Source organism: Protopterus annectens, chromosome 7.part1, assembly GCF_019279795.1.
Source record: "Protopterus annectens isolate FY-2018-M chromosome 7.part1, PAN1.0, whole genome shotgun sequence".
NCBI lineage: Eukaryota > Metazoa > Chordata > Ceratodontiformes > Protopteridae > Protopterus > Protopterus annectens.
Genome location: NC_056740.1, coordinates 115,340,562 through 115,349,140, shown reverse-complemented (window position 1 = coordinate 115,349,140; position 8,579 = coordinate 115,340,562). Strand labels below are relative to the sequence as shown.

Genomic DNA, 8,579 nt, shown 5'->3' with positions numbered 1-8,579 from the left:
TATACTATGAGTTTATGCACTGAAAAAAAAGCCTGTGTCTCCAAAGCTTTGCTGTGTGTTATCCTGTGTGTTATCCTCATTAAATTTTGCAAACGTTAGAACTGTGGTTGCTTTTCGTCTTCTACAAGTTGCATATGACTCAGACTTTATTATTATGTATTTACACTGTTATCCATTTTCATGACAGAGAATGCATCTTGAATGTATTCTATATAGTTTACATATTATTATGTATTGCTTCTTTGAATCCGGCAGTTTAATACAGAACATTAAGGGTATAGATAGCTAGTGAAATTCATTTCAGCCCTGGGTTTGTTTCCCTCATTTTCCATTTGTCTACTCTGTAACTGCTTAAGCAGACCATACTCCTAGGCTGCCACTGATAATGAGCCTTGGTCAAATTGGACAACCTGGTTAACAAGACAGAACAAAACAATACCTGTATTGTGACACTGGCCTGGGTTGTGCCTCAAAAGGTTAGTGCAAATGTCTACCTAAATAAACAAACCATAAAACGTACAATGAGATTTTCGATTTCTTGTAAAAATGTTCTTTCTGTTATGTGGATGGTAAATTACCACCTTAGATATCAAGAACATTAATTGTTAATTGTATTTAAGAGGCCTGTATGATTGCCATGTTTTAATAGCCCCATTTTATGTGTGACCAAATCAACAGAAAGTGACAGACAGGTGCATTGAGTGGGTTGGACTGGTGGTATTCATTACTTGGTTGTTGTGTCTTTCGACTTTTCCCGGTTAGGAGTCGCCACAGCGGAACTCTGGTCAGCTAATGATTGGCAGTAGATTTTTACGTGCCGAGTTGCCAGCCCTGACGCACAACCTTCAACGAAGGTACGCCCATTCACGCATATCTTCACACAGAAGACGCTCTAGCTGAGAATCGAACAGGACAACGTCTTACTGTGAGGTGACAACGTATTCATTACTTGGTAGTAAGAGATAAATAAACTGAATGAATGAATACTTAAATAAATAAATAAATAACAATTGTTACCTAGGCAACCCCAGTGGACGCACAGCTCCTTTTTAGGGATGCCACAACAGTAAGATCTGGTTAAGTGACTTGCTCAGAGTCGGTGACTGGAAACTGTGGGAAGCAAACCAGGATTATTGCAGCACCTACATCTAGCCGCACATAGTGCCTGACAAAAGTTAACCTGTTAACCTATTGTCTCCAAAATGCGTGACAAGTGCGTAAATTTTAAAAATGTCATCAAACTTGACAAGTGCGTAAATTTGAAAAATGTCATCAAACTTAATGCATAATACACTGGGGTATAGTGCACAGTATTGCTATTTTGCAATGCAGCCACAATTATTACAAATTTATGCATCCCACTTTTGTTTTACCAGGGTGGTGGAGCCTGTTTTCTTCCTAGAAAAGGTTGGATTTTAAGTGGTAAAATACTAACCTCACTGATAATATATGCATACCTTTCTACTAACCCTGATTTTGCAGAGCTTCCCTTCCGCACATATCTGCTCTGTCCCACCTATTTTTTTTTTTTTTGGGGGGGGGGGGGGGGGATTTTCTGGTAAATCACTGAGGATTATAATCAATCAGCACTGACAGACGTTAGAGTTCCATACTTCATAACATGCATTTGGAAGCAAATTATGTTGTTTTATTAACACTTTGATTAAATTAGAGTAATAGCTAAAAATATCCATGATTTTGAATCCTTTACACCTCATTATATTTGGCCAAAGTTCTTGAGCAAAGAAGTTTAGAGGTTTGTGACAGCTGAGATGTTTGCGAAAGCAACCTAACGAAGATCTCCTTTCACATTGTAACGTCTTTATTTTTAACAAACGGGGTTGTTCGGTCCGCTGAATACTTCAGAAGTGCTGAATCCATAACATAGCATGTTTAGTTTCAAATAAACAAACAACATTGGTTTATTATGAGGACGTCGATAGTAAAGGAGCATAACATTGTAGTCCCCTATATCATATAATGTGTCTCTGTGCATGTTGGAGTCGAGGCTGGAGTCTTTTGAGTCTGATAAGAAAGATTACCATGAAGAAACCAGTTTTATTCATGGCCATAAGGCTAATTGTGCATTTTTACTTCGAGGTACCTCCAGAATGAACTGGCTTACCGGTGCATTGAGGCTCAACGCTTTATTTCAGCAGCTTCTTTGACTGCCCCTTGTGGTGGCTTCAGCAGACCAATAAAAAGGAAGATCGGGAATGCTGGGAATGCTAAGCTAGGACTGGCTGCTTGGAGTGGAGCTGAGGGAGAGACATTCTGGGGCAGAAGCCGAGGGTAGGCGTCCTTTGATAGCATTTTACATACAAGTCCGGTTAGCAGATTTATGGCAGTGATTATTGCCACTGTAAACTAGGTACCTGATACTTTGTGCTGCTTGATAAATGAAAAGCTCTAACACAAGCGATAGGCAAAGATTTTTGCAGGGTTGAGCAGTTTGAGGATGGACAGAATATTCATTCCCAGGTATGCATATTTCCTTTTGCCAATCATATATTTTGTTGCATTGTGTTTTCAAGTCATACAGTGTTCCGGAAAGGTGTTAGCCGGCCTAAAAGCTAATGAGTGACACATTGATCGTTCACAATGCTTTGTATTTGTAGTGAATAAATATTTTAAAACACATGTCACACACCGTGATTGTCTTTAATTCTTGCAGCACGAAATTATTTCACTGTATTTAAACTGTTCCGGGAATTGTGCTTTTAATAAATTGCACCTAGCATCTTTATGTGCTGTGTGTGCATGGAGGGTTGGACTGCAAGGTGCAGCACTTCTGAATGCATACAATTTTAGCATGTTATTGGTTGTTATGAATCCGTTAGACTTAAATTGGGTTTTGTTAGAGCGGATATGTGGCTCATAATTGAAAATGTGTCATTTTAAGGAGGTGTTATTTGAGAATGGGATTACACAAAGGTGTGGTTAAATGTTGCTTCTTACGCGCGGTGTCATTTTTTGTTTATATGTTTGTGGTGTTTCCCGGTGGGTGCGTTAATTTCAGAAAGACATACATAATGAAATTATTGATTTTAAGCAGCTGTCTGCTTAAGCTGGCTCTTGAATGCGGGCATATGCTCCCTCTGTCGAGCTTCATTGCGAAGAATTGACATTTCGTTTTGATTGACAGCATCTTTGGCCACTTAAAGTAATGGAAACCATAACCGGGCATTGCCATTCAGAGGTGGGGTTTCAGTACCGCCCCGTGCAGTGCAAAAGCAGAGCTTTTCTTTCTTTAACATCTTTTATCACTTTTTCTTGAGGTTACTGTGTCTGCTCTAGGACAGAATTGACCGAGACTTTTGCTGGCAAATCCTTGCATATTTAAGGACTGCAGAATTTGAACATGTTATCATTTCACTTTGTCTAAATAGCTGCATAAGATTTAAGACATGGCCCGTTCATGTTCTTGTTGAGAAAGTAATCATTTTGTGAATAAATTTACTTTACATGGTACTAATCATGCTAATAGCATATAGAAGCAGCAGTAATAATAATAATAACACAAACAATGTATGTCGTGTGACTGTGTGCCCAGTACTGGTAGTGTGTGTGTGTGTGTGTGTGTGTGTGTGTGTGTGTGTGTGTGTGTGTGTGTGTGTGTCCCTATGAAAGACACATTGCTGGATCCTCATTTTTAGTCTTTATGGTAAAGAGTTAAATACATCGGGACCATGATAGAAAATATACATGCCATTTTAGAGGCGGAAGGTAGGTAGGTACTGTCACCAGCAGTCCAGCTGGTGCAAGCATTGTACACCGAAGCGTTAGGTTGTTTTAGAGGGAATTTTTCCTGCAGTGCTTCTGAAAGTACCCACATAAATAGATTGTTTATAGTCGAGCTGGTTGGCAACAAAGGGTTAATATAGTATATGTTGAACAATGTATATCTGGGGAGTGAGATGCTTGCTGACTGTATACAAAAAATATCCACTGATACACCGGGGGGGGGGGGGGGCGATGTGTGTGTGTGAAAATTCCGTTAGGTGCACGTGCAGCATTTATATCCTAGCTATATTCTGTTGTGTTGTGCTTTACTTTCACTATGTCATTGCAAGCTCTGAGAATGTTTATTTCCTATTAACTTTCATTTGATTTGTTCTGACCAAGTAGTTTACAGTCAACAAAGTCATAATCGTGCCGTTCATTATTGATAACAACATGTCACAAACACTGTAGTTTATGACCCGAGGTAAAGCACACATTAGTTAGACCTCAATAATTGTGGTTGCAACCTGTCAGGGAATCAGCATATCTCTTAGGAAATCCAGAAATCATGCTCTCTGTTAGGAAAATGAGTTTTGCTGGTGAGTACTTGTCAGGTAATTTGAGTGCCTTGAGAATTAACATATTTCTGAAGTATATTTCCCAAAATGTTTATTATTTCACTTTGATTTTCTATTTGTATTTAAATTATTTTGTCAGAATAGTCTTCTGTTATGTTTTACGTGGAATTCTGGATAATGTAAAAGGTGACCATTAACAGGTAGTTAGACTAATCAATGAAAATAATAATTTTATTGGTACGTCTTTGGAGTTCTCAAACTTAGCTGTTATTTTTTTTTTATAAAAGTCAAACCACGGATCTGCTCTCCAGTTATGTTTTCTGTGGTTAAATTATGTATGCTTTTTATCTTTGGTATGAATAATATTGTAGCTATGAATACAACTTGGATTAAGGAAAAGTACAACACAACAGAATATAGCTGGATAGGATATAAATGCTGCAAGTGCACCTAACGGAAACAGTGTACACAAATTAGTTTTTTCCTTATTTCCTCAGTATGATTTTTAGACCTCATACGACCCAATGCTTATCTTGTATAATGGTTTCAACAAACATAGTTCTTATTGCTTAGAAAATGTACGCTACTGTAGCACCTTTCCTATTAATTTTAATTTGCCAAAACAGTATATTACAGATATATTTAACAGGTGCAGCATGTTTATACATTTGGCTATCTGTTGCATTGACACTATTGTTAACTGTTTCTTCAAAACTGTTGCTAGCACAATTATTAACTTTGAAGAGAGAAGGATGCACATTTACTTATTGAAGTGGGTGTGGGGGGAGTTTTGTTAGGTTATTGCCCCTTCCAAAGTTGACAGCCCTATAAATAATAGAGGACAGGCAGCATAGGTGTAAGGTGTAATAAGTAATAATCATGTTTTAAACAAGAAGTGGTAAAGTTGTACAGTTATCAAGAGCTCTTCAAGTCCTGCAGTTAAACCACAAATTTTATAATAGCTGTGTTAGGAATTTGTGCAAGCCCCACCTTTTTTTGAGGATACCAGATTTTGCCACATAAATCATCTGTTCCTCAAAAATGATTTATGATAGAATGTACACCAATAGGCTCACATAACTGTGCTTCACTACTGGATGCAAAGCACACTTTAATGCAGATATTTCATATTAGATTAGTTTTCTTAGTTAACAGTTTTGCCTTTTAAAATAAGTCATTGCTATGAGCTATTTCTGTGTAGCTGTTTTAAGCTTTGTACCCTATTTAGAAGTTTGGAGTTTGAAACTTATAGCTGCTTGTCCTGTTTCATGTTAGTTGAGTTTGTCTTTCAGTTGTTGCGGACTGGAATAGAATAGACGTGCTTCTGTTTATTTAATTGTATTTAATGAGATTTGTGAAATTCATAGTAAGTTCTGTAGCATTTATTATTTTTTGTGAATATTACCATGCTTTATTACTTGTGCATCTGAAGCAAATGTGCAGATTACTTTAAAACTCTTCAATTAGTTTGACAGGCTCCATAGTATGACTAATGACAGTTACTTTTGATAATGTTAACTAGAATCACAATATATTCCCATCAATAATGAGCGGCTGATTTTTGAAACAATAGTCTGAGAGACCAAATTAAATCTCAGCTGTTTCCTCATTAGCAAGAATGTCACCATTTTTGTCTTAAAATTGCTGTTTTACAGTCAGCTAGTATTAAAAAAACTGCAGCTGCAAAATATGGTTTATTTAACTCTGGTGTTTGAAATATCAACCAATGTATTCTTACTTGCTTCATTATGTCTGATATATGCTTAGTAAAGATACAAATTTCCACTGTGTTTTCAGCTTGAATTCATGAACTTAAACTTGTGGCTTCTGTTACATGGTTTGTTACGTGGTCTGTGCAGGTCCATAGTAAATCATTATGTTTCTCATTCTAATGACAAGAGTTCAAATATTTGGTTAGGACTGTACCAGTGAAACAGTTGTTTGTCACCTAAGCTGGATGCTTTTTGGCTTGCTTATTTTAAATGGGTTGTGCTGGGCTATACTTGGAGCTTGGTGTGACAAAACCTGGTTACCTTTCATTTAGTATTAGCTATGCTTGTTACTCATAATTTTTGGTAGACCTAGACAGGTGTAATACTGGCAAAATAAAAGTTTTCTGTATCTTCATTTGTCTGGTAATTGCATCTGGCATTTAAACTCTGCACTCCAATCATCACATATTTTTCCCTTTTACTGTATTCGGTTTCTGAATACAGGCTTTAGTGCAGATTTTTGCACTGTTAACATTAAGATGCACATTCTGTTACAATGTTTCATGAGTGTAATTTGTTCTACTACAATCTGCTGGTCAGATTATAATCTTGTGGATGATTATTTACCACTGCCCTCGGCTTCATTTCTTTCAACATGCTACATGTACAGTTCACTGCTCTCTTCACAACATTCAGGTTAAGACCTTTTAGTCCACAGAAATTCATAAAGTGTCATTTGTGTTGCCCTATCTTAGCCTACCTTAACCCACCATGATGTTTCACATGGTTGGACACGGTTGTTTTGCAGCAAAGCAAGAGATCTAGATTTGAGTTTCAACTATAACTTAATACGTGACTTTGACCAAACCTTTAATGTACTTTATACTGCCTTGCTGGTACCATGACTGAACAAGTTATTTTTGTCGTTCCTTAGACATTCTCTTGTAAAACTGAACAGATATACTGGCTTACAGTTGTATTTGTTTGTTAAATGCAAACCTAGGATATAGGGAGAGTTGTTTGTAAAAGAGATTTAACCAGAAAATATTTTGAAACATTCCATTGAAGCTGGAGTTTACAGTATGAGGCACATTTCCTACAAAAGGCAATGCCTTTAACGAACAAATTTACACATTGCTGAATAGAATAATGAATAACGTACAACAGAATTAATTGTTTCAGTAATGGTCTGAAAATTTGAATTTAGTGTTGCTCATGATTTTAATTATGTTTGGATTAGAGTATGGTGCTCTTTATTCTTGTTAAGCATGGGGTGTTATAAATAAAAGATTAGATTTGTCTTAAACTTTTTAACTCATTTTGTTTTGTCTTAACTTTTGTCTTTGGTGTATTGGAAATGGAACTGTGACCTGTGGTAGAATTACTTCCTCTTTTGCCACGTTCATTTATTTTACTGATAAAATTTTCATTCCTTTTCCTTGTGTTTAAAACTGTGACCTTTTTACGTAAAACTAATTTGTAATTTATAATTAAGGGACAGCCTTTACACAGCACTAATTTGTTTATGTAGCAATCTGAAACTTTAAAGAGTTACTCTTGAAATGTATTTTTAGCATTATGAATCTGTTTACAAAACTGTTACCATTACCACATATACAACAGGGTGTATTATTTGTTAGTCATGTTTGCTCGATAAGCTTGATATAGGATGCAGGATAACAAATATTGATGTGATTGAAACAAGTACTGTATCATTAAAAAGGATGTCAATGGGATATTCTTACTATATATATATATGTGTGTACACCCCCTCTCCAGCCACCCCCTGAAGTAATATCATCAAGCATAAACCCCCAACAAGTATCACTAGGGAGTATGTCCTAAGTGCAGTTTTGTAAGGCTAAGAACACTGCATCAATGGACCCTGATAATAACTCAGAATATCTCCTAAATAGTCTGAAGCATGACCTGTCTGGACCCCTGGACTCACTATTTAACCATAGCCTCCAGACAGGCATTGAGCCATGTGAATGAAAGACTAAAATGGTCACCCTTCTGCACAAGAACAGTCCACAAATGGACCCTGGGAACTACAAACCTTTAAATTTGACTAGTCTGATATGGAAAGAATTATCAAGGATCTGATTAATAATCACGTAAGAAACCTTCAGACACTGGACCCAACCCAGTTTGGCTTTGTCAGTGGCAAATCATCCTACTCAACCTGGTGGACTTCTTTGAGAAAGTCACCAAGGCAGTGGATAAGGGCAAAATGGTGCATGCTGCCTACCTTGACCTAGCTAAGGCACTTGATAAAATATCCCACTCGGGCATTGTAAACAACTCATGAAATTAGACATTAACCCTTATGCTATGTGCTGGAGAGCAAGCTGGATCTCAGATAGGACCCAGGAAATTAGGATAGAGGAGACCACCTTCACAAACAGGCTGGTCACTAGTGGAGTCCCTCAGGGCTCTGTGCTGGGCCCACTCCTTTCTGGCATTTACATCTTCAAAGTCAAAGCCAATGACAAAAGGCCTCTGGCTGTGGAATTCTGCAGTCATAGAATTGTTCCAAGATAGTAACGGTTTACAGGAAGGACTG

The 8,579-nt window shown here is 37.2% G+C and overlaps 1 protein-coding gene across 1 annotated transcript in view; it reads left to right on the top strand.

The window, feature by feature from the left end:
- Window positions 1-2,221: 2,221 nt before the first annotated feature.
- ERC2 (ELKS/RAB6-interacting/CAST family member 2) overlaps window positions 2,222-8,579 on the top strand; it is a 6,021,505-nt gene continuing 6,015,147 nt past the window's right edge. The window contains exon 1 of the mRNA XM_044078585.1: window positions 2,222-2,481. The gene's annotated coding sequence lies outside the window, so the exon portion shown is untranslated. The remainder of the gene's footprint in view (window positions 2,482-8,579) is intronic.